Genomic DNA, 27,922 nt, shown 5'->3' on the forward strand with positions numbered 1-27,922 from the left:
ATTTATCATTTGGTCCATGTGCATGAAACTAAAGCAGAAACACCTACTCTCTCCAGTCAGTTCCGGTTGTTAATGAATTTCCAGATGTATTTCCGGATGAGCTTCCAGGTTTCCCACCTGAACGGGAGATACAATTTACGATAGATGTGCTGCCAGATACTAAGCCTATATCTATTCCTCCTTACAGAATGACACCTGCAGAATTGAAGGAATTGAAAGAACAGCTGAGAGACTTATTAGAAAAAGGCTTCATCAGACCCAGTACGTCACCCTGGGGAGCACCGGTATTGTTTGTAAGAAAGAAAGACGGGTCACTACGGATGTGCATTGATTACAGACAGCTGAATAAGGTGACTATAAAGAATAAATATCCCCTCCCCCGGATTGATGATTTATTTGACCAGTTACAGGGTGCCAAATATTTTTCGAAGATAGACTTGCGCCCGGGTTATCATCAGGTGCGGGTACGAGAGGCAGATATTCCAAAGACTGCTTTCAGGACCCGATACGGGCATTATGAGTTCAGGGTGATGTCTTGTGGGCTAACTAATGCTCCAGCAGTGTTTATGGATTCGATGGATCGGGTATTCAGGCCTTTTTTAGACATGTTTGTGATCGCATTTATTGATGATATTCTGGTTTATTCACGATCAGCAGAGGAGCATTCAGATCATCTGAGGACAGTACTTGGCACACTTCGGCAACAGAAATTATATGCTAAGTTCTCCAACTGTGAATTCTAGTTAACCTCAGTGGCATTCTTGGGGCATATCGTCGGAGCAGATGGTATTCGGGTCGATACACAGAAGATCGAGGCTGTACAGAATTATCCTAGGCCTACGACACCGACTGAGGTACGCAGTTTTCTGGGATTGGCCGGATATTACAGGAGATTTGTGGAGAATTTTGCTTCTATTGCAGCACCATTAACGAAACTAACTCAGAAGGCAGCAAAATGTCAGTGGACCGATGCTTGTGAACGCAGCTTCCAATTGCTGAAGGAAAATTGATTACAGCTCTATTTCTAACTCTTCCAGAGGGGTCAGACGGGTATGTAATTTATTGCGATGTTTCTGGTATTGGGATAGGTTGTGTATTAATGCAGCATGGTCTAGTTATAGCCTATGCTTCCCGGCAGCTCAGGCCGCACGAGAAGAATTATCCTACTAATGATCGGGAACTAGCCGTGGTAATTCATGCTTGAAGATATGGCGACATTACTTATATGGGGTTCATGTTGATATCTATACGGATCATAAAAGCCTTCAGTATATTTTTAAGCAAAACGAGATGAATTTGTGGCAGAGGAGATAGCTCGAGTTATTGAAAGATTATGACGTCGACATTTTATATCATCCGGAAAATCCAATGTTGTAGCAGATGCGCTTAGCCGTAAGTCTATGGGCAGTTTGACCGACGTGCAGCCAGAAAGAAAAGAATTAGTTCGTGAGATTCATCAGCTAACCAGTCTTGGAGTCTGTTTGGCCGATTCTGGAAATATTGGAGTTTCTGTCCGAGAGGTTGCTGAATCATATATTATGGAAGAAGTCAAACGACGTCAGTTCGAGGATCCTATTTTGGTACGGTACAGAGATGCGGCCCTTGATAAGGAAAAGACCCAATTCGAGATTTCACCTGATGGGGTATTGCTATATGGAGGCAGGTTATGTGTGCCTGACGTTGCAGGGCTGCGGCGACAGGTTATGGGAGAGGCACATTATGCTCGGTATTCTGTTCATCCTGGATCCACTAAAATGTACCATGATCTCAGATGCTTATATTGGTGGAATGGTTTGAAAAGAGACATCGCAGAATTCGTTGCTCAGTGCCCAAATTGTCAACAGGTTAAGATCGAGCATCAGAAGCCCGGTGGATTGTTACAGGGAATGGAAATTCCAACTTGGAAATGGCAAATAATTAATATGGATTTCATTACAGGTTTACCGCATACTCCACGAAGGTATGATTCTATATGGGTTATTGTTGATAGGATGACAAAATCAGCCCATTTTCTTCCGGTCAGGACTACTTATTCTGCTGAGGATTATGCCAGATTGTATATTAAAGAAATAGTAAGGCTTCACGGAGTTCCTATATCTATTATAACTGACAGGGGTGCCCAGTTTACGGCTAACTTCTGGAGGTCGTTTCAGGAAGGATTAGGGACTCAGGTGAGTCTTAGTACAGCATTCCATCCTCAGTCTGACGGGCAGGCCGAGCGTACTATTCAGACGCTGGAAGATATGCTACGGGCCTATGTTATTGATTTCAAAGGTAGTTGGGATGATCATTTTCTGCTTATTGAATTTTCTTATAATAATAGTTATCATTCCAGCATTCAGATGGCGCCGTATGAAGCCTTATATGCTAGAAAATGCAGATCTCCGATTGGTTGGTTCGATGTGGGTGAAACTAAATTGATTGGTCCAGATATAATCCAGCAAGCAGTCGCTAAGGTGAAACTCATTCGAGAGCGGTTATTGGCAGCCCAGAGTCGACAGAAAACATATGCAGATAAACGACGTCGACCTTTAGAGTTCCAGATTGGTGACTGGGTATTTCTGAAAGTGTCGCCTATGAAGGGTGTAATGATATTCGGCAGAAAAGGAAAGCTCAGTCCGAGATATATTGGGCCTTATCAGATTGTTCGAAAAATAGGCGAGGTCGCCTACGAGTTAGACTTACCATCTAATCTGGAGGCAGTACATCCGATATTTCATGTATCAATGCTCCGTAAGTGTATTGGCGATCCTTCCAGAGTATTCCCCATAGAAGATATCCAGGTAACAGGGGAACTGTCCTATGAAGAACAGCCTGTAGCTATTTTGGATCGTCAGGTGAGGAGACTGCGCACCAAAGATGTGCCTTCTGTTAAAGTCTTGTGGCGGAACAATAACCGAGAGGAAATGACCTGGGAAGCTGAGGACGAGATGAAGAAGAAGTACCCTCACTTGTTTTCTATGCCCACAGGTAATCTAAATTCCTTAAACTAGTTATATTGATTGGTGAATAAATTATATGTGCTGACCATAAAAAGAAACTTCCCCGAAATGCTTGTAAGACCTATAAGGCTAGTTTAACATTCGAGGACGAATGTTCTAAAGGGGGGGAGGATGTTATATCCCGTAATTTTGAACATTCGGATAAATTGAAATAATTGTGACTAGTAAGAGATAAGGCAATATTTTAATTTTATTTAATATATATGTTGTTCATGAAAAATATTGATGCGGAAATATTGAGGAAGGCTAAGGGAAAAATTGAAATTTCGAAATTATTTGTTCTTGAAAATTATTTGTTCTTGACAAAAAAAAAGAAAAAAAAAGAAAAAGGGGCACCATGTGGCCGGCCATGGGGTGGCCCATGGGCCACATGGGAGATAAATATATATGACCCAATATACATCACATGGTTCATTTTATACTTAGAAGATTCAAGAAGTCTTGAAGACAAAGAAGAAGGAGAAAAATACCTAAGGCCATTCGGCCACAACCAAGGAAAATCACCCCCTTGAAATCTTGTCCAAAAAAATATTTTCTTCTAGTATTCCTACTAATTCAAAGGTTCTCTTCAACGTGGTATAGTTATTTGGGTCAATAAACCATCTGTTTCATCGTTGGCACACTCTAGGCAAGTTAAGAAGTTAAGGGGAAAAGGTAAGATTTAATCCTCTTTTATGTGTTATGGATGGTTTGTTTATGTTGTAGTATGTAGGAATGGATTTAATTCATGAAAATATGAAGTTATACATGGTGGTCGTGTGTATGTGTGTGTGGCCGTGGATATGTGTGTGTGGAGAATGGTGATTCAATTATTTTATCTACATTTTTTGGTTGTTGTTGTGAGGATTCTATATTGGTAATGAGGGTTTGATAATTTAAATTGATGTTGAAATGAGTATGGGCTGAATTGGAGGCCAATGTAAGTCTAATATCGTTTCTTGTTTTGGGGGGAATAACATTGGTAATGTGTGAAATACTAGTGTAATTCATAAATTTGGAAGATAAAAAAAATGTGTTGTGAATGCCCTTGTTGAAGATTGGAGGTTTCGGGTGGAGTATGGTTTTGGTGGGGTTGTCGGAATATTGTGTAGATAGTTTGAAATGTCCTTGAATTATGTCTAAATGATCTTGAATTAGTAAATGAATATGTAAGTGTCGATATCGGCTTGAAGGTACGCAGTTGAATTGAATGTTGATGAACTATGTAGAAAAGAAGGTTACTAATGTTGGAATGCGTTTTGAATTGGTTATTGATGTTGTTAGTATGGTTGTTGGTATTGTTGTGGATGTTTTGGCCGAGTTAAATTCTCGAGGATGTTGAATTTACAGGGGAGATGCTGCCGAAATTTTTGCAGACAAGTACTAGTTAGAATTGAATTTTTAAGTACTTGTAGCTAATGTTTGGTAATTGATAACGTTATTGTAGATATTGGAGAGCCCGAGACTTGAGTCGGGATTTGGGTTAGCAAGCGATCGAGGTATGTAAGGCCTACCTTTCCGTCTTTTGGCATGATCCGTTTGAAATGAACAAAAATGTATATGTATGCTTATTAAGAAAATCCTACTCTTAGAGCCACTAGGATGGCTAACATCTTTGACTTCCATAAGCTATCTCATATGGCTTGATACATACTTGTGATATTCGAAGACTCTAGTTGTTATGTTTCCGAATGTTGTTCGAAAGAAAATCGAGATGACTAAATTCTTTGATAAATATTTTGGTACGTAAATATGGTCCAAAAGTCTCAATTTGATTTGATCCATAATGTTATTCGAAAGTTTCCTAATATGAATATTTGATCCATAATGATGTTCGAAAGTTTTCTAATATGAATGATACTTGAATTTCCAAGTATGGCTTATGAAATGTTTTTCAGAAGGTTTTGTACTTCAAAAGCTCATAACTTTCTTATACTAATTCCGATTGACCCGAATCTTATTTTTGAGCCTTCAGTTGTCGGTAAATATATTTGTCCATCGTGTTTTGAAATTTATTTATGTACTTATATGCATATCGTTTCCTCACTACTCCGCTCGTACATACTACTATGATATCGTTCGCCGGATCCCGGGTCGGTTTTGTGATCGTGCGCACTATGTTATATTCGGCAGTATGATGTGTTACGGTTCCCGAGACATTGCCATAGGGCCGGGTACCTCTTATATACGGCGTTATGATATGATATGGCATATGATGTGTTCTGATATTGTGATATGTTATGATGATACGATATGTTCGGGGATTTTACGGAGATTTGAAACCTTCTAGAGTATGATGTGTTGTGGCACCAGCGTCGGAGTGGCGACCACGTTCCTGAGCCCTATGCATGATTTTTATTTGCATTCTTTATGTTTTCAGCACAGGTTTTGATATACTAATTCAGTATCCATTTTCTGTACTTCTCACTTCAGTTATGATTCAGATAACTGTACTTCATGTTTTACATACTCAGTACATATTTCGTACTGACCCCCTTTTTTCGGGGGCTGCGTTTCATGCCAGCAGGTACAGACGTTCGTTCAGGTGACCCGCCAGTGTAGGATACTTATTCCGCTGTTGGGAGTACTCCTTTGATCCGGAGCTCATATTTTTGGTACATATCTTTTGTTATACATGTTTCTGTATATATGACTATTTGGGGTACGACGGGGCCCTGTCCCGTCATATGTTTCTGTTATGGTTTGTAGAGGCCTGGAGACATATATGTGGGTCATGGGTCACGTTTGTTCGATTATGTTCGTGATTTGTGCCTTAAGCGGCCACATTTGCCATTATGGCCAAAACGGCCCATATGTTTGTATATGTATGTGTATTCGGGCGATGTGTATTCTGCCAGCCTACCAGTTTTTGGTATGATATTTCTGTATGGGTGACCGCTTAAGATGATATCTGTTCAAAATAACGTATGCTAAATTTGAATAAGTCTTCGATATGTCGATTTGGTAAGCAAATGAGTTTGGGTGTCCAAATAGGGCACCAGTCGCGGCCCACGGGGTTGGGTCGTGACAGAAACTTAGCTGATTTCTGGGTCAACCTTATGAGTGGTGCAGAAATAGAAGAAAAACCTTCAACAAATCTCCTGTAATAACCTGGTAAGCCCTGAAAGCTACGAACCTCCGTAGGAGTTGTGGGCCTTGGCTAAGTCTTCACGGCCTTAATCTTTTCGCTATCTACCCGAATACCATCGGCTGCAACAATGTGCCCCAAAAATGTCACTAAGTTCAACCAAAACTCACACTTAGAAAATTTTGCAAACAACTCTTGAGTTCGAAGGACTTTAAGGACAGTACGCAAATGATCCGCATGTTCTGCCTCGGATCTAGAGTACACCAAGATGTCGTCGATGAATACAATCACAAATAGATCTAGGAAGGGCCTGAACACGTTGTTCGTCAAATCCATAAATACCACCGATGCATTAGTTAGTCCAAATGACATTACCCGGAACTCAAAATGGCCATATCTTGTTCTGAAAGCTGTCTTAGGGATGTCTTTCTCCCTAACTCTCACTTGATGATACCCGGACCTCAAATCTATATTTGAAACCCATTTGGCACCTTGTAATTGATCAAATAAGTCATCAATCCTCGGAAGAGGATATTTGTTCTTGATCACCACCTTATTCAATTGCCGATAGTCAATGCACATTCTCAAAGAGCCATCTTTCTTTTGGACAAACAATACGGGTGCTCCCCACGGGGATGAACTAGGCCTAATAAAGCCTTTCTCAAGCAAGTCTTTGAATTGCTCCTTCAACTCTTTCAATTCTGCGGGAGCCACCCTATAAGGAGGAATATATATAGGCTTAGTGTCTGGCAACACATCAATAGCAAAATCAATCTCCCGCTCAGGAGGGAGGCTCTTTCGGGAACACATCCGGAAATTCATTCACCACGGGGACTGACTGAAGAGTTGGCGATTCAGCTTCTATATCTTGAACCCACACTAGATGATAAATACAACCTTTCGTGATCATTTTCCTTGCCTTTAGATAGGAAATAAACCTACCTTTTGGTGATGCAGTATTCCCTTTCCATTCTAAAACTAGTTCTCCCGGCAATTGGAAACGAACCATTTTCATTCTACAATCAACATTGGCCTAGCAAGAAGCCAACCAGTCCATGCCCATAATAACATCAAAGTCTACCATTTTAACTCGTTCAAGTCAATCATAGTACGACATTCACAAACCACAACTATGCAGTTCCTATAAACTCAGCTAGATATTATCGATTCCCCAACGGGTGTAGACACCTCAAAAGGTTTGATCGACTCCAGTTTGACTCTAAACCGACCGGAAATATATGGAGTAACATATGACAATGTGGAGCCAAGATCAATCAAATCATATCCATCATGAGAAAATACCGATAATATACCTGTGACCACATCAGGAGAAGACTCAAGATCTTGGCGTCCAGCCAAAGCATAAATACGGTGCTGAGGACCGCTAGAACTGGGGACTCTCCCTCTGCCTCTACCATGGCTGACTGGCGCATGTGAACCTGTCCCCATAGGGCGTACAGATGATGAAGATCCGACTACCGACCCTGAAGGATGGGTCTACCTTTACCATGAACCGCGGGGCAATCACGCATAATATGGCCTGATCGACCACACGAATAGCAAACCTTTGAACTCGATCGGCACTGACCCCAATGTAATTTCCCACACTGGGAACATCGCGCTATGGGTGGCCTCGCCTGACTTGAATCACCTCTGAACTGAGATCCCAAAAAACTCTGACTCGGCCAGGAACGAGTAGATCTATCGAATCTCTGGCCTGAAAACCGTGGAGGCGCACTAGTCATAGAAAGGCCTGAATGCTTAGAAAACTGCTGTCTGTGCCCACCTGTAAAATCACTCATCGGGCCCGAAGATCTAGCCCTCTTGCCATGTCCTCTATCATGCTCATGCTCACTTCTTTGGTGTTGTAGGATTTCTTCTAAATTTTGAGCATGAGATTGAATGTGTGAAATATCCATATTGTCCTGAAGGGACGCAGTCAAGCACCTATCCATCAAATGTGGCCCTAGGCCTTTCACAAATCGGTGCACTCGGTCACCCATATCCGTTACCATGGCCGAAGCATATCTAGCCAAAGAATTGAAGTGGAGACTATACTCTAAAGCACTCATGCTTCCTTGCCTCAAATTCAAGAACTTATCGGCTCTAGCTCGTCGAACTTCTGGAGGAAAATAATGTCGGAGGGAAGCATCAACAAACTTTTGCCATACCGGAGGAGGCCCGTTGGCTCCTCGTGAAGCCATCCAAACCGTGTACCAATGAACCGCAACATCCCTCAATCTATAGGATGCTAATTCAACCGATTCGGTGTCCGAAGCATGTATCAAGCGAAGCGTCCTTAACATTCCATCAATAAAATTCTGAGGGTCCTCATCCGGTTTTGATCTAAAGAATTCCAGAGGGTTCAAGCTAATGAAGTCACGGGCCCTTGCACTAACAGCCATATCACCTTGCCCTGCACTTTGCCGCTGAGTCTGAGCAGCAACCAGTTGAGTAAGCAAATGAATAGACTCTTTTACATCTTGGCTTGAAGCATCCGGTAGAGGAGCCGGAGGTGCTGGAGCTGGAGCTAAGTCTCCCTCACGCTCATCAGAAATAGGCACTCTCTGGGAGAACTGAGATTAAGCCGCATTCTAGGACTCATTTTTCTCTACAACTGCTGGTGGTGCTCTTTCAGCCCGCTTTTTACCACTGTCTTGCCCTTTTGGGTTGCTGTAGCCTTTCTCTTTATTGGCATCTCTGAAATACACAATACACGGTTAAGTAGAAGGAAGTTCTTATATCATAGCTCTATCGTACGATGTTATGAAGAAAGAAGGTCAATCATTTCTAAAATGCCCGCAGCCTCTTGTTTATAAGTGTGGCGCGCAACACACCCATAACCAAGACTCTACTGGACACGGCTCGTAAACACACCCTAGGATAGAACTGCTGTGATACTACTTCAGTCACGACCTAACCGGAGGGCCACGACGGGTACCCGGTACTAGCCCACCCGGGCACCTCTTCACATACCTTTACATTTATATCTAGGTGAGCCACATATTAAATCATACATTTCTATTCATCATTCATACTAGTCCCATTGGAAAATAATACCTTTATATCATCATCGGCATCTATGCCCATATCAATGTACATAAGCCGACGAGTCTAACAAAATAATATCCAAAATATAGGCCGACAAGGCCAAACACATCTAACTATATACACATTTCTACGAGCCTCTAAGGAGAGTATGTCATATCATATAGGCGGGACAGGACCCCGCTATGCTCATAAATATGTACACAAAAGAATAAGTGCCAAAAGCTATAGCTCCGAATGAGATGGAGCTCCGCTATGTAGTCCCTGAGAAATATAGCTATGGATCCAACCTGTCTCCTTGGCGACCTGCGGGCATGACGCAGCATCCACAAACAAAAGGACGTCAGTACGAAGAATGTACTGAGTATGTAAAGCATGATCAATACCAATATAGAAGCATAATGAGCAACATAAGAGTTAGCATAAGAGGGGACATAGTAGTATCAACGTCATAAGCACTTACTTGCCTTTCATAGGGACTTTCCATTTCTAGTGCATGATTGTGTACATACGTCCGTATCCATATCCGTATTCATATCCGTACCCATTTACATTCATATCCATAATCGTATTCTTATACACATTCTTATTCGTATTTGTATCATGTCCGTATTCATACTCATTTCTATATCATATACATATTATTTACATAGCCTACCCAACCACGAAGGTTCGGTGTTTCACGTACCCGACCATGGTTAGGCTTGGTGATCATACATACCTGGCTAACCAAGGCTCAGTGTTACACAGACCTGGCCCTACCAAGGCTCAGTATTATCAGTACCCATTTACAGTGGTGCGCGTTACATATATATATATATATATATATACATAAATATTCTACCTAGCCTTATAAGCTCGGGGTTCCATAATAGTCATACATAAGCACATATACATACTAGCTCTTAAGCATCTTTACCATTATCATCACTATCATCATCGTCATCATTATCGTCATCGCTATTATCGTCGTTATCTTTATCGTTATCACTATCATCGTCGTTCATTACATATATCCTTATAGGATTACTCGTCATATGAGGGACTTAGTACAATCGTAACATATCGAGAATCATAAGCTTAGTAGTTTTTGAAGGTAGAGTCATTTGGAGGACATGATGGACTTATAGAAGATTTAGATGATTGGCCTAAGAACCATGCCTTATGAAAGAAGGGTTAGCCTTACATACCTTTTCGTTCAACTACTCTACCACTTGCACGTTCTCCTTCACGCTCACGTTTCTACCTTCATTAAAGTCATACTATCATTAGAAATCGATAGCTAGCATACACGACTAAAACTAGAGAAAATTGGACAGCATCTCCTTTATTTATAATGGATAGCTAGCATACACGACTAAAACCAGAGAAAATTGGACAACATCTCCTTTATTTATATGACTTCCTCCATATCATATATCAACTCCCAAACGTCAATAATACATTCACAGTATCACAACAATAGTCTTTATTCTCCTATATTGTCCATATTCTCCAATTCACTCCAAGTCACCCATATCCATGGTCATGGCACACTATTACATTTTTTCGTATACAATGTCTGTCCCATGTTCTTAACATCATTTACAACATGATTATAAGCATGTCGTATCACGAATCATTATTCAACCCAAACTGTTACTCAAAGATGACTTTATTCCCACATTCAAGACCCATTTCCTATATTCTCTTTCCATCCAAGTGTTTTAACTTTAAAACACCTTAAACAACATAGAAATATCATAAAATTACCTTAGATGGTGTGGGAATGAATATTGAGTGGAAACACTTCACTTGAACCAAACCCCAGTTCTCCTCCAATGGAATTTCTTGCGGTCCTCTAACCCTTGGAAGCTTTCTAACACATAAACACTTGATTCTAGTCTTTGATCTTTTTGTTCTCTTGGACTTGAGTGGAATATGTTTAGAGAAGGATTTTTGAGCTCTCAACACTTGTAGAATATGAAAAATGAAGTAAAACAACCCAAGGCACCTATTTATACAAACATTGAAAATCAGCCCGTCGGGACTTCCACGGACACTTATACGGTCTGTATAGTATTGTACGGTCCGTATAAGTGGTCGTGGTTCACGAACCAGCAAATCAACTCCTTGCTGGGAGTTATACGGACACCTTATACGGACCGTATAAAAGTTATACGGACTGTATAAGTGTCCGTGGAAGTCCCGACGGGCTGATTTTTAATGTTTGTATAAATTGGTGCCTTGGGTTCATATTAAGTTATACGGACAAAATCTTTCCGAACACGGCTTACGTTTCGCTCTCTTCAACAAACTAAACTTCACATATTCATAGAATTTCAAAATCTTATTGTATGAACCTCAAGCTATCTAATCCTTCGCTTAACCTCGTAGGGATTTCATAATCACCTTAAGCTCACATTAACCTATCCACAAAGAAACTCATACGGAATTTCTGAGGTGTAACAAAGGTACTGAAGGACATTGTGATACAGTTGCACATTAGAGGCAGAACTAATAGAAGATGGTATGATGCACTGTAGGGACTGAATTCATATCCATTGTGCCTTGCGTAATTTGATACTTTAATTGTATTAAATATAGTGATCTTGGTCTCCTAGTGTGAAAGAGATGTAAGTATAGTAGATAGACATAGGATATATAGAGGCTAGCAGTTAGTCCAAATATTGCTACTGTTTTGTATGTAACACTTTTTGGTTATTAATGAATGATGTTGTTTACAAAAAAAAAAAGTAATTCAAAACAATGCAGACATAAGTAAAAACAAGGAGGTAAATGAGTCACAAACAACCGAGGATAATTGCATTAGGAATGAGCAGAATTTGACTGATAAAGGATTAGAGGCATCTCATATCACAAGTAAACAACAACAACAAGAAGATAATTGCAATACTAGATATTGGGGTGAGAAGACTTTTGGGACTAAGCAAAAGGAATCGGAGAAGGCTTTCCATACCATATTATGAATAGGAGGAAAAGACTGAAGATAGTAAGTTGGAAGGAGAAGACGAAATAAATAAGGCAAGGACAAGGAAGAGGGTGTAGAAGGAACAACTGATCCGGTCCAAGATGTTAATTTTATTAATTCAGGAGCACTCAAGAAGTTGTTAAAGAATTCACATAGGAAAATGACAAGGAAGAAGAAGCAATTAATACTGTGGGGATGAGAAGGTGAATGGATATAACACAACTGATGAAGCAAATCATGCCCCAATTATCCAGGAGGAAGATCTTACTCTTATTGAGGGAATAAAGCAGTATGATTCACAGGAAATGTTACATAATTCTATCAGCAGTTATGGAGAAGAAGCAGGAGATAGTGAGTAATCAGGAGGAGATAATTTAGAGAAAATTATCCCTGATAAACAACTTGATGAGCTTCCTGAAGGAACTATGGTAATAGGTACATATCCTCCTAATCTATTATCACTAATGAAAAAAAATCAATGTCAGCATCATCAGAAAAGAAAAATCTGGCATTGAAGGAAAATGTGAAGTCTCAAGTAACAGTTCTCAAGTAACTGCCTCACAAGTAAAGTCAACCGGATAGTAAATATGTTAAATTAGATCAAGCGGTTTACGCTGTTGGCCTCAGTAAGATGGCGATGGTTCAAGGGTGCTATAAGAATGTACTAAGCTGAGTAGCGAATTCTAAATCAGGCAAAAAGGAATATACCCCCAAAATATGAAATGTTTTGGAGAAAGGGAGAAATGTGCTACTGTGAGAACTGAAATGATACAAATGGTCGAACTTTGAAAGATGGGCCTCTAGAAGATTTAAGGAATATGGGTGCTAAATGATAATGTATGTAATGAAGATCCTAGAGAAATTTTCACATGTTTTAGGTCTGGGTTGAGACCTAAGACACGCCGAATGCCGTGGAAGTAATTTCAAAGATAATGTACACTTCGAAGGACAAGCTAACGCATGGTAGTACATACTTATATGCTAAACCCTTAAAGGATAATTCTATTTTGATTATTGTAATGAAGCCACAATTTTTAACAGAAAAGATCCTAAGGGCAAATTAGCTATGATTTTTTAAAACTGTTTTTATTTTACTAAGGATGTATATTTTTATACAAACCATGCATCATGATTACAAAGAAATGGTATACGACATGAGCACCATTAGGAGACGAAACAGAGTTTCTAGAAGTAGTTTTAACTTTACGTTTATTCCGATCAAAGTCTTTCTCACCAAAGGCTTGATTAAATAGGGGACTAGAAGACTCACCCCTATGAAGAGGGAAATGAAGACCATTGACGACTCTTCCTAAAGTCTGGAGGGTGGATATCAGATAGTGGTGCATACAAATAATACAAGCATGATGAAAATGTTGTTTCACACAAGGAGAGTCAAATCATGGAAATATGTCAAAGAACCTAGTTAGTATTATTTACAGGTATGTATCCTCTCTTGAAACATATAAAGATGCTTAAACTGTGCTTACACTGCCACATGTCACAAAAGTAGTCTTCAGTGTCAAATTTCAAAGAAACAGGTTCCCTTAAAAAGAACTGAATAATCCTTAAGTCTTCTCAGCCGATTTAAACCCAAACATTCACATTATTAATCTTCATCCCTCTTAATCACAATTTAAGCCTTCAAATCATAATTGGCTCATATTCATAAACTTTATTAAACTCGATCTCCTTTATTATCGTTCACATCTAATTTTGAACTGGAAATTGAACAACAATAAAGGGTGAAAGGAGGATATTTTCAAAAGCAAAGGGAAACTTAAAAACCTTGATCACAGAAGTCCTCAGTAATTTCATATGCTCAATCACATTTGAAAATCACCCTCATACTATCTAGTAGAAGACAAATCCATAATGAAAATAAAGTTCACAAACTTTAGAAAAATGAGACGGTTGAGAATTGTTGAGATGCTGTTGTCTCAAAAATGGTTCAAAGCTTAAAATAGAGTTTTGATGATCGACAAACTAAGTATCAAGAGACAACCAGTTACAAGGAAGATTTAAGGAAAATGTTGATAATCAGAAGTCCAAATAGATCTATAAAGGAACTAGTGAAGCGGTAACAATAGGAGAGGAGGTGGTCCTTACAATGAATACTGGAGACTATCAAGAGAAGGCATTTCGTACCAAGTTGGAGAATTGGAATTATTGACTCATTCCTATTAGATAAGAAGTTGGATTTCAAGTTCTAGAAAATTGTTACACTTCGGAAATTCCATATGTGTTGCCTTGTGGATCGGCTAAGGTGAGATTAAGGTAATTATGAAATCCTTATGAGATTAAGGGAAGAATTAGATATCTTAAAGTGTATACTATAAGCTTTCGAAGGCATACGAATATGTGAAGTCTAGTTTGTTGAAGGGAACGAAATGCAAGTCATGTTCGGAAAGGTTTCCGCTATAATTGAGTTAATGTTTATTTAGAAGTATCTTGACGGGCTGCTATAGGGCCTATTGTATGGTTAATGAAGTGTTATATAAGTTTCAAGAAGGTTCCACGAGGATTGGAAGTCAAACGAGTCGACGAGAACGAAACTCGAATTTTTCCAGTTGAACGGCCATTTGTACGGACCATATAAATTATACGACCCGTATAATGGTCTGTAGATTTTTTCTAGAGAAGGATGATCCCTGGTATGATTATATGGTCAAATTATACGGACCATCTAAATTGTATGGCCCGTATAATAGGTCATATAATTGGGTCGAGTCAGATTTTATTTTATAAAGGGGAACGACCCTTACTCATTTTTCATTTCCCACATTTAATCCAAAATCTCCAAAGCTCCAAACCCCTTCTCCAAACATATTTTACCCAAACCCAAGAGATTATAAAGATCAAATAGCAAGAAATCAAGTGTTCATGTGTTAGAAGGTTTCCTAGGGTTGGTAGATTTCAAGAAAAACTTGAGCATTGTGGCTAGGGTTCTTGAACAAATTGATAGCTGCTCCAAAGCTTGTTTCTGTGGGATGAAAAGGTTAGTTTCAATGCGTATTTCATGTTAATAAGAATGTTTGGTTGTAGCAAAACTTGGGTAGAAGAAGAAAGCAGAAAATGAAGTCTAAATATAGCTTTTATGATGTTTATGAGTAGTAAACTAAGTGGAGTCATGATTCTTTGTATGATATGAATATAATCATGTTATGGAAGGTAATAATGGTGATGAATAAGCATTATATGAAAATGTGTTAAAAAGGGTACGAAGTTGTTGGCATAAGTTTAACATAAGAATGAATTTTGAAGGCTTAATGAAGCGTGATTACTTGATTATGATATTATGAGTGTATTATGGATGTTATTGTAGTTGTTGGGAGTTGTTTAGCAATATGGTGGATGTTGACGAAATAGGGGAGATGCTGCCCAATTTTCATTAGATCATGAATTATTCTAGCTTGAATTTAAGAGTATCATTAAGGCTTAACCATGGCATGAATCCTTCTAAATGTAGATTGCTCAAGCTTCAACGGTGAACGTTAAATAGTTAAGAGGATGAAAAGGTATGTAAGGCTAACCCTTCTTTCAATAAGGCATGGTTCCTTGATTATATATATATATATATCCTTTCATGAGTTTCATAATGTCCTCCAAATGGTTCTAGCTCTAAAGTTCCTAAAGCTCATGATCCTCGATACTTCATGTCACGACCCAACTAGGGGCCGTGACGAGTACCCGATACTTGTACCGAGCACCCCTTATCTATCATTTTACTCTTACCTATTAGCAGGTCGTATGAACTGTGCCATATGTTTTTTTTTTTGAACATTAACATTAGCAGCGTCATTATGAACATAGACTAGTAGACTTCGCTGTCACTTTACATAGCAGCATTAAGATGCCAAAATACCACATATCTAACTGTACATAACTGACTGTGCATATCTGTCTACGAGCCTCTAGACGTAGTACATTTATACATAGAAAGGGCTGAGTACTGTCGTGCCCGAGAATACATACACAAAATAGTACCACTGAAGTGAGGCTCCGGAACAACTGGAGCACTGTAGATGTTAAATATATCCTTTCATGAGTTCCATAATGTCCTCCAAATGGTTCTAGCTTTAAAGTTACTAAAGCTCATGATCCTTGATACTTCATGATTCCATTGCATCCTTCATATGAGAGTTGATCCTCCATGGATAGACGTAACGAAAACGATGATGGTAATGATATTGATGATACTTATGGACTCTTACTTATACGTGTCTAAGTATGTATGACTATTATGTAACAGCAAGCTTATATGGCCGGGTATAGTACCTATCGCGCACACACCACTACAGTTAGGTACGGATAACACTAAGCCTTAGTAGGGCCAGGTATGTATGACACCGAGCATTTTCGTAGCCGGGTATGTGAAACCACCGAACCTTTATGGTCAGGTATGCTATGAATATGAAAATGTATATGAATACGGATACGATTATGGATACGGATGTAGATATATGTATATGTTTATATGTATGTACACGAGCACGTATTAAAAATGGAAGGTCCCTATGAAAGACAAGTAAGTAATTATGACGATAGCTCTATTACCTCTTGATTCTCCCATCTTATGCTATTCCTTGTGCTAATCCTTATGTTGTCTCTTATGCTTATACTATGATGTTAATTATGCTTTACATACTCAGTACATTATTCATACTGACGTCCTTTTATTTGTGGAGTCTGCGTCATGCCCGCAGGTGGCCAGGAAGACAGGCTTAATCCATCGCTTTCTTATTCAGAGACTACATAAAGGAGCTCCATTTCATTCGGAGCTACAAAGTTTTGGTATTATTCTTTTATGTACATACATATGGGCACGGCGGAGTCCTGTCCCGCCTATATGATGTTACCTACTCTTCTTAGAGGCTCGTAGACAGCTGTGTATGGTTAGATGTCTTATGGCCTTGTCGGCTCATACTTTATATATCATTTTGATAGCCTTGTCGGCTTGTGTGTATGGATATGGGCATTGTTATTGATGATGATATAAATGTGTTGTTGTCTAACGAGATTAGCACTTTTGATGTATGTAAAATTATGAGTAAGCTATGTGGCTCACCTAGATGTGAATGTGAGAGTACGATAAGAGGTGCCCGGGTGGGTTAGCATCGGGTTCCCTTCATGGTCCTCTGTTTGGGTCGTGACAAATGTGGTATCAGAACAGTTCTGTCCTAGGGTGTGTCTACGAGCCGTGTCCAGTAGAGTTTTGTTTATGGGTGTGTTGCGCGCCACGCTTATAAACAGGAGGCTGCGGGCATTTTAGGAATGAATGACCTTCTTTCTTCATAAGATCGTGCGATAGACTAATATAAGGACTTCTCTTTCCTTAATCGTGTGTTATATATTTCAGAAATGCCTGTAAAGAGAAAGGCTAAGGCCAAAAGGGCAGGACGTGGCAGAAAAGTGGGCTAAAAGAGTACCGCCAATGGATATAGAGGAGGGTGGGTCCCACAATACGACTCAATCTCAGTCCTCCTATTCAGTGCCTATTTATGAGGAGAGCAAGGGAGCCTTAGCCCGAGCTCCAGCACCTCCTGCTCCTCCACCGGATGCTTTCGGCCAAGATGTAAAAGAGGCCATTCATTTATTTACTCAGTTGGTTGCTACCCAGACTCAGCGGCAAGGTACAGGGCAAGGTGATAGGGCTGTTAGTACAAGGGCCCGCGATTTTATTAGCTTGAACCCTCCGGAATTCTTCGGGTAAAAGCCATATGAGGACCCTCAAAACTTTATTGATGGGATGTTGAGGACACTTCGGTTAATGCATGCTTCGGACATTGAATCGGTGGAGTTAGCATCCTATAGATTTAGGGATGTCGCGGTTCATTGGTATAAAGTTTGGATGGCTTCACTGGGAGCTAATGCACCTCTCCCGGTATGACAAGAATTTGTGGATGCCTTCCTCCGACGTTACTTGCTTCCAGAAGTTCGGTGGGCTAGACCTGATAAATTCTTGAATCTTAGGCAAGGGAGTATGAGTGCCTTAGAGTATAGTCTCCACTTCAATTCTTTGGCCAGGTATGCTCCGACCATGGTAGCGGATATGGGTGACCGAGTGCAATGATTTGTGAGAGGCCTAGGGCCATATTTGATGGATAGGTGCTTGACTGCGTCCCTTAAGGATAATATGGATATTTCACGCATTCAAGCCCATGCCCAGAATTTGGAAGAAAGCCAACAATAGCAAAGAAGTGAACGTGAACATGACAGAGGGTATAACAAAAGGGTTAGATCTTCGGGTCCGACGAGTGAGTTTAGAGGCGGGCCGAGACAGTAGTTTTCTACGTATTTAGGCCATGCTATGACTACTGTGTCTCCACGATTTACAAGCCAGAGATTTGATAGATCTACTTATTCTAGGCCAAGCCAGAGTTTCAGGGCTTCAGGTTCTCGGTTCAGGGGTGATTCAGGTCAAGCAAGGCCATCCGTGCCATGATGTTCTAGTGTCGGAAGTTACATTAGGGCCAGTGTCAACTAGGTTCAGAGGTTTGCTATGCATGCGTCGGCCAAGCCATATTATGCGCGATTGCCTCTCGGTCAGCGGTAAGGGTAGGACCCAGCCTTCAGGATTGATAGTCGGGTCTTCATCATCCATACGCCCTATGGGGCTAGGTTCGCATGCGCCAGTCAGCCATGGTAGAGGCAGAGGGAGAGTTCCCAATTCTAGCGGTCCTCAACACCGTACTTATGCTTTGGCTAGATGCCAAGATCTTGATTCTTCTCCTGATGTTGTTACAGGTATATTATCGGTATTTTCTCATGATGTATATGCTTTGATATATCTGGGATCCACATTGTCATATGTTACTCCATATATTACGGGTCGATTTGGGGACAAACCGAAGTCGATCAAACCTTTTGAGTTATCTACACCCGTTGGTGAACCGGTAATCGCTAGTCGAGTATTTAGATAATGTCTAGTTGTGATTTGTGACCATCGTACTATGGTTGACTTACATGAGTTAAAAATGATGGATTTTAATGTTATCATGGGCATGGATTGGTTGGCTTCTTGCTATGCCAATTTGATTGTAGAATGAAAATGGTTCACTTCCAATTTCTGGGAAAACCAGTTTTAGAATGGAAAGGGAATAATGTGTCCCCAAAAGGTATGTTTATTTCCTATCTAAAGGAAAGGAAAACGATGACAAAAGGTTGTATTGACCATCTAGTTCGGGTTGAAGATGTAGAGGCTGAACTGCGAACTCTTCAATCTGTCCCCATAGTGAATTAGTTACCAGATGTGTTCCCGGAAGAGCTTCCAAGCTTCTCTCCAGAGTGGGAGATAGATTTTGCTATAGATGTGCTACCGGATACTAAATCCATATATATATTTCTCCTTACAGAATGGCTCCCGCAGAGTTGAAAGAGTTGAAGAAGCAATTGAAGGACTTGCTTAAGAACAACTTTATTAGGCCTAGTTCTTGCTCATGGGGAGAACCCGTGTTGTTCGTGAGAAAGAAAGAAGGCTCCTTGCGAATGTGTATCGACTATCGGCAACTGAATAACGTGACGATCAAGAATAAATATCCTCTTCCGAGGACTGATGATTTATTTGACCAATTACATGGCACCAAATTGTTTTTCAAAGATAGATTTGCGATCCGGGTATCATCAGGTGCGAGTTAGGGAGAAAGATATTCCTAAGACAGCCTTCAGAACAAGATACAACCATTTTGAATTCCGGGTAATGTCATTTGGGATAACTAATGCACCGGCAGTATTCATGGATTTAATGAACAATGTGTTCAGGCCCTTCCTATATTTATTTGTGATTGTATTCATCGACGATATCTTGGTGTATTCTACGTCCGAGGCAGAACATGCGGATCATTTGTGTACTATTCTTAGAGTTCTTCAAACTCGAGAGTTGTTTGCCAAATTTTCTAAGTGGGAGTTTTTGTTGAACTCAGTGACCTTTCTGGGGCATATTGTTTCAGTCGATGGTATTCAGATAGATACCCAGAAGATTGAGGCCGTGAAAACTTGGCCAAGGCCCAAAACTCCTATGGAGGTTCATAATTTTTTGGGCTTAGCAAGTTACTACAGGAGATTTATAGAAGGGTTTTCTTCCATTTCTGCACCACTCACGAAGCTGATCCAGAAATCGGCTAAGTTTCAATAGATAGATGCTTGTGAACATAGTTTTCAAGAGCTAAAGGATATATTAACTTCTGCCCCCGTCCTGACACTTCCAGAGGGATCGGAAGGTTATGTTTTCTATTGTGATGCTTCAGATAGATACATAGTTGTCTATTGCTCATGCTTCAAAATAGTTACGGAAACATGAAACAAATTATCTGACCCATGATCTTGAATTGGCTGCAGTGATTCATTCATTGAAGATGTGGAGACATTATTTGTATGGCGTCCACATTGACATTTATACAGATCACAAGAGCCTTCAGTATATCTTCAAGCAAAAAGAATTAAATTTACAGCAATGGCGATGGCTGGAATTATTGAAAGACTAAGATGTTGACATTCTGTATCATCTCGGGAAAGCAAATATTGTGGCTGATGCTCTTAGCCATAGATCCATGGGAAGTTTATGTGACGTTCAGCCAGAGAAAAGGGAGCTAGCTCGGGAGCTCCAGCAATTAGCTAGCCTAGGGGTTCGAGTAGTGGACTCAGGCAATATGGGAGCTATCATTCAGAATTCAGCGGTCTCGTCGCTAGTAGTGGAAGTGAAAGAGCGACAATATGAAAATCCTATGCTAATTCATTACAGAAATATGCTCCCTCAGAAGGAGAAGTCATCATTTGAGATTCCTAGAGACGGAGCTCTCCGATGTCGAGGCAGGTTATGTATTCCTGATGTTGCAGGATTACGCCACCAAATATTGAGAGAAGCTCATTGTTCCCGTTATTCTGCTCACCTAGGAGCAACGAAAATTTATCATGATCTTAAAGCTATATATTGATGGAATGGGATGAAGAGGGGTATAGCGGAATTTGTAGCTCAATGTCCCAACTGTCAGCAAGTGAAAATCGAGCACCAAAAGCCGTGCGGGTTGTTGCAAGCTATAGAAATTTCAACTTGGAAATGGGAAGTAATTAACATGGACTTCATTACAGGCTAACCCCATTCCCGACGTAAGTATGATTCTATATGGGTGATTGTGGATAGACTTACGAAGTCTGCTCATTTCTTACCGGTCAGAACTAAATATGTAGCAGAAGATTATGCAAAATTTTATGTTAAAGAGATAGTGCGGCTTCACAGCGTTCCAGTATCTATTATCTCCGATAGAGGGATTCAGTTTACAGCCAATTTTTGGAAATCTTTCCAAGAAGGTTTAGGGACTCAGGTTAGTCTTAGCATGGCATTTCTCCCGCAGACTGATGGACAAGCTGAACGCACCATTCATACTCTTGAGGATATGCTACGGGCATGTATATTGGATTTTGGAGGTAATTAGGATGATTATTTACCGCTTATTGATTTTGCTTACAACAATAGTTACCATTCTAGCATCCAAATAGCCCCGTATGAGGCTTTATATGGGCGAAAGTGTAGATCCCCAATTGGGTGGTTTGAAGTTAGGGAGACCAAATTGATAGGTCCATACTTGGTCCAGCAAGCTATAGAGAAAGTCAAGCTTATACAGGATCAATTATTAACAGCTCAGAGCCGTCAAAAGTCCTATGCAGATAATCCTAGAAGAGACATAGAGTTCCAAGTGAAAGACTGGGTATTCTTAAAGGTGTCACCAACGAAGGGCGTTATGGGATTTGGCAAAAAGGGGAAGCTTAGTCCCCGGTACTTTGGGCCTTATGAGATTATACTCAAGGTAGGAAAAATGGCTTACAAATTAGATCTACCTCCCAATTTGGAGTCAGTTCAGCTAGTTCTCCATGTATCAATACTTCATAAGTGCATTGGAGATCCTTCTATAATTGTACGAATAGATGATGTCCAAGTTACTAAACAATTGTCTTATGAGGAAGTCCCCATTGCCATTTTAGATAGGCAAGTACGGAAGCTCAGAACCAAAGAGGTAGCTTCAGTAAAAGTTCTATAGAGAAATAATAATACAGAGGAAATAACATGGGAAGCCGAAGAAGATATGAAGTTCAGGTACCCACATTTATTTTCACCCTCAGAGGAGACTCAGGCAGAGACACCATTATCCTCAAGTATGTAGTGTTTTCCCTTGATGTTTTCCTGGTCATGTGTGGCCACGGTTATTGTTGTTATAGTTGTAGCCCTGTGAGGCGATGTATTTTGGGTTGCTATGCAGGATGGTAGTTGTTATATCCCGTATTTTTTTACATTAGGATATTTCAAGATAATCACAATAAGTTAAGGGCAAGGCTATTTTTTTCGATTTTATTTTAATACACAAGTTGTTATTAGTGGTATGGAAATATTGAGAAAGGCTAGGGGTAAAAAGGGAAAATTTAAAAATGGGTTCATGATAAGGCCACCTATGGCCATGTGGGTCCCATCCATGGCTTGGCCAATTAACTCAAGCCATGAGTGGGGGCATGTGTCCACTTTTTATTAGTAGGAGCTATATATATATATATATATATAGATATATGGGCAAGTGATGACATAGCAAGACATATTCATCTTTCACAATTCAAGAAACTTCAAGAAAAAGGGAACCATAGTCGGCGATGGCTAGCCGAATTTGAGGCCATAAAAGTTGATCAAAAAAAATAATTTTCTTCTAGCATTTCAACCAATTGGAAGACCCTTATTAACGTGGAGTAGTTGTTGGAGCAAGCAAAGCATTCATTGTGCAATTTATAAACCCTAGCCAAGTTGAGAAGTTCAAGGGTAAAGGTAAGGTTTAATCTCCTTTTCTATGTTTTAGGGATGATCTGTGAGTGTTGTAGTATGTAGAAATGGATGAAATTCATGAAACATATGTGTGTGGGTTGTGGCCGTATAGGGGTTGTTTTGGTAGGATGTGATGAATTGATTTTATTTAATATTTTTAGTTGTTGTTGTTGTGGATTCCATGATGAAAATGAAGGTTTGATGGCTTAAAATGAACTTGTAATCGTTGTGAGTTGTTGTAGAAGTTAATATGACGTTAGCATTGTTTCGTATATTTGCATGAATGATGTTGTTAACGTGTGGTTGTTGGTATAATTCATGAACTTGGAAGCGAGGAATGTGTTGTGTGGTTCTTTTTGAGTTTAGAAGATTGTGAGTTGGGTTGTTGTGGTTAATTTGAATGTAAATGAAATGTTGTTGAATTATGTAGAAAGGGGTACTAACGTTGGAATGCATTTTGAATTAATTGTTGAAGTTGAAAATATGATTGTTGGTATTGTTGTTGATGATTTGGCCGAGTTGAATTCTCGGGGTTGGTTGAATTTATAGCGGAAATGCTGCCCAAATTTCTGTAAGGTGAATTACTAGCTTAGAATCGGATTCCTAAATACCTATAGCTAATGTTTGCTATCTTCTGATGTTGTTGTAGATCTTGGGAAAGCTGAGACTTAAGTTCGGATTAGCTTAGGAAGCGGGCAAGGTATGTAAGGCTTACCCTTTCTTTCTTTTGGCATGTCCTAGAGGTAAGTAAGATATGACACGCACCTTGGGTAACTCTATTCTTTAGTTCCGAGCTTGTTTACGATTCTTATTCACTTCTTGACACTGGCTTACTTACTATAGTCGAGCCTATTATTATATCCCGTATTTTACACATTCGGATGTTTCAAGATAATCGTGATAAGTTAAGGGCAAGGCTATTATTTTCCTTCTGATTTTATTTTATTACACAAGTTGTTTATTAATGGTATGGAAATATTGAGAAAGGCTAAGGGTAAAAAGGAAAAAAAAATCAAGAAGGTTCATGACAATAGCCACCATGGCCGTGTGGCTCAAGTGGGACCCTCCCATGGCTTGGCCAATTAACTCAAGCCATGAGTGGGGGCATGTGTCCACCTTATATTTGTGAGAGCTATATATATATATATATATATATATATATATATATATATATATATATAGAGAGAGAGAGAGAGAGAGAGAGAGAGATGACCAAAGCAAGACATTAACATTAATCATCTTCCACAAATTTAAGAAACTTCAAGAAAGAGGGAGGAGCCATATTCGGCCATGGCGAGCCGAATTTTAGGCCATAGAAATTGATCAAGAAAAATAATTTTCTTCTAGTATTCCAACCAATTGGAAGGCCCTTGTTAATGTGGAGTAGTTGTTGGAGCAAGCAAAGCATTCATTTGTGCAATTTACCAACCCTAGCCAAGTTGAGAAGTGAAAGGGTAAAGGTAAGATTTAATCTCCTTTTCTATGTGTTAGGGATGATTTGTGGGTGTTGTAGTATGTAGAAATGGATGAAATTCATGAAATATGTGTGTGTTGGTTGTGGCCGAATAGGGGCTATGTTGGTAAGGTGTGATGAATTGATTTTATTTAGTATTTTGATTGTTGTTGTTGTGGATTCCATGGTAAAAATGAAGGTTTGATAGCTTGAAATGAAGTTGTAATCGTTGTGGGATTGTTGAAGAAGTTAATGTGACACTAGCATGGTTTCTTATATTTGTATGAATGATGTTGTTAATGTGTGGTTGTTGGTGTAATTCATGAGCTTGGAAGCGAGGAATGTGTTGTTGTTGTCCTTATTGAGTTTGGAAGATTGTGAGTTGGGTTGTTGTGGTTAATTTGAATGTAAATGGAATGCCGTCAAATTATGTAGAAAGGGTTGCTAATGTTAGAATGCACTTTGAATTAATTGTTGAAGTTGTTAATGTGGTTGATTGGTATTGTTGTTGATGATTTGGCCGAGTTGAATTCTCGAGGTTGGTTGAATTTATAGGGGAGATGCTGCCCAAATATTTGTAGGTAAATGGACATCGCTCGGGTACAGGCGTATGCGCAGGGGATGGAGGATCGACATAGGGGGCGCCAGTCCGATAGAGACTATGACAGAGGCCAGCACAAGAGGGCTAGATCAGTTGCCTATTCGGGTGAGTTTCGAGGCAGGCAGCCTCAGCAGTAGTGTAGCAGGCATCCTTCCCGGCCAGCACAGAGTGCACCCTCGCAATTCTCGGGTAGGAGATTTGATAGCACAGAGTATTCAAGAGCCGGTCAAAGCTCTAGGGCTTCAGGTTCATAGATGCACGGGAGTTCGGCTCGGTCGAGGCCACCTTTGCCTCGGTGTTCTCGTTATGGTAGGCCCTATTTCGGGGAACGTCGTGTTGCTACAGGTGCTTGCTTTACTTGCGGCCGTCAAGGCCATGTTATGAGGGAGTTCCCATTCAAGGGTAGTCCAGGTGGTGCAGCTTAGCCTACTGGGTCAGTTGCTGGTTCATCTTCCTCTTATGTAGCTATGCGCCCTACGGAGCATGGTATGCCGACACCAGCAGGCCGCGGTAGAGGTCGTGGCGGAGCTCCCGGTTCTAGCGGTCCTTCAAACCGCATGTATGCCTTGGCCAGCCGACAGGACCAGGAGACATCACTAAATGTGGTTACAGGTATATTATTGATCTTCTCCCGAGATGTATATGCATTGATAGATCCAAGCTCTACTTTATCATATATTTCCCCCCGGTAGCTGGTAGAATTGGGGTAAAACCTGTACCGATAGAACCGTTCGAGGTGGCTACACCGGTGGGAGATTCTGTTATAGCAAGACAGGTATATAGAGATTGTCTGGTAGTTATATGTCGCCGTTCCACCAAAGCGGACCTGATAGAGCTGGATATGACTGAGTTTGATGTTATTATGGGTATGGATTGGTTAACTTCTTGTTACGCCAATGTTGACTGTCGGAAGAAGGTAGTTCGCTTCCAGTTTCCAGGAGAACCAATTCTAGAGTGGAGGGAAGTATAGCATCATCGAGGGGTAAGTTTATTTCATACCTCAAGGCCAGGAAGATGATTAAGAAGGGGTATATTTATCATCTGGTTCGTGTGCATGATATGAAAGCAGAAGCACCCACTGTTCAGTCAGTCCCGGTAGTCAATGAGTTTGCAGATGTATTTCCAGACGAGCTTCCAGGTCTTCCACCTGAGCGAGAGATAGAGTTCACGATAGATGAGCTGCCAGATACTCAACCTATATCTATTCCCCCTACAGAATGACACCTGCAGAACTGAAAGAATTGAAGGAGCAGCTGAGGGATTTGTTAGAGAAGGGCTTCATCAAGCCCAGTACATCACCTTGGGGAGCGCCGGTACTGTTCGTGAGGAAGAAAGATGGGTCGCTACGGATGTGTATTGATTATAGGCAGCTGAACAAGGTGACTATAAAGAATAAATATCCCCTCCCCAGGATTGATGACTTATTTGACCAATTGCAGGGCGCTAAGTGTTTCTCAAAAATAGACCTGCGATGAGGCTATCATCAGGTGGGGATAAGAGAGGCAGGTATCCCAAAGACTGCATTCAGGACTCGGTACGGGCACTACGAGTTTAGGGTGATGTCTTTTGGGTTGACCAATGCCCCAGCAGTGTTTATGGACCCGATGAACCGAGTATTCAAGCCGTTCTTAGATATGTTCGTAATTGTATTTATTGATGATATCCTGGTCTATTCACGATCAGAAGAGGAGCATGCAGATCATCTGAGGGCGGTACCTGGGGTACTCCGGCACCAGAAATTGTATGCTAAATTCTCTAAATGTGAATTTTGGTTGACTTCAGTGGCATTTTTGGGGCATATCATTGGAGCTGATGGCCTTCGGGTGGATACACAGAAAATTGAGGCCGTAAAAGCTTGGCCGAGATGGATGACACCTACTGAGGTACGCAGTTTTCTGGTATTGGCAGGATATTATAGGAGATTTGTGGAGAAGTTTGCTTCAATTGCAGCGCCATTAACGAAGCTGACTCAGAAGGCAGCTAAGTTCCAGTGGACTGATGCTTGTGAACGAAGCTTCCAGCTGCTGAAAGAGAAGTTGACTACAACTCCAGTTTTGACTCTCCCTGAGGGATCAGACGGTTATGCCATTTATTGCGATGCTTCCGGTGTTGGGATAGGTTGTGTATTAATGCAGCATGGCAGAGTTATAGCCTATGCCTCCCGGCAGCTCAAAAAGCACGAAAGAAATTATCCTACTCATGATCTGGAGCTAGCAGTAATTCCTGCTTTAAAAATATGGCGACATTATCTATATGGCGTCCATGTCGATATCTATATGGACCACAAGAGCCTTTAGTATATCTTTAAGCAGAAGGACCTGAATTTGCGGCAGAGGAGGTGGCTAGAATTGCTGAAAGACTCCGATGTTGATATTCTATATCACCCTGGAAAAGCCAACGTAGTAGAAGATGCACTCAGTCGTAAGTCTATGGGCAGCCTGACGGACGTGCGGCCAGAAAGGAAAGAAATGAGTCATGAGATTTACCAGCTAGCTAGTCTTGGAGTCCGTTTGGCTGATTCTGGAGACACTGGGGTTTTTGTCTGAGAAGTTGCTGAATCCTCCATCATGGAAGAAGTAAAGCGACGTCAATATGAGGATCCTATTCTGGCACAGTATAGACACACAACCCTTGAAAAGAAGAAGACTCCATTCGAGATTACACCTGATGGAGTGCTACTACATAATAGCAGAATATGTGTACCTGAGGTTGCGGGGCTGCGGCGACAAGTTATGGGAGAAGCACATTACGCCCGTTATTCCGTCCATACGGGATCAACAAAGATGTATCATGACCTCAGATGCTTATATTGGTGGGATGGTATGAAAAGGGACATAGCAGAGTTTGTCGCTCAGTGCCCAAATTACCAACAGGTTAAGATCGAGCATCAGAAGCCTGGTGGGTTGTTACAGGAGATGGAGATTTCAACTTGGAAGTGGGAGGCAATTAACATGGATTTCATCACAGGTTTAGCACGCACTC

The sequence above is a fragment of the Lycium barbarum genome, chromosome 2 (genome assembly GCF_019175385.1).
Source record: "Lycium barbarum isolate Lr01 chromosome 2, ASM1917538v2, whole genome shotgun sequence".
NCBI lineage: Eukaryota > Viridiplantae > Streptophyta > Magnoliopsida > Solanales > Solanaceae > Lycium > Lycium barbarum.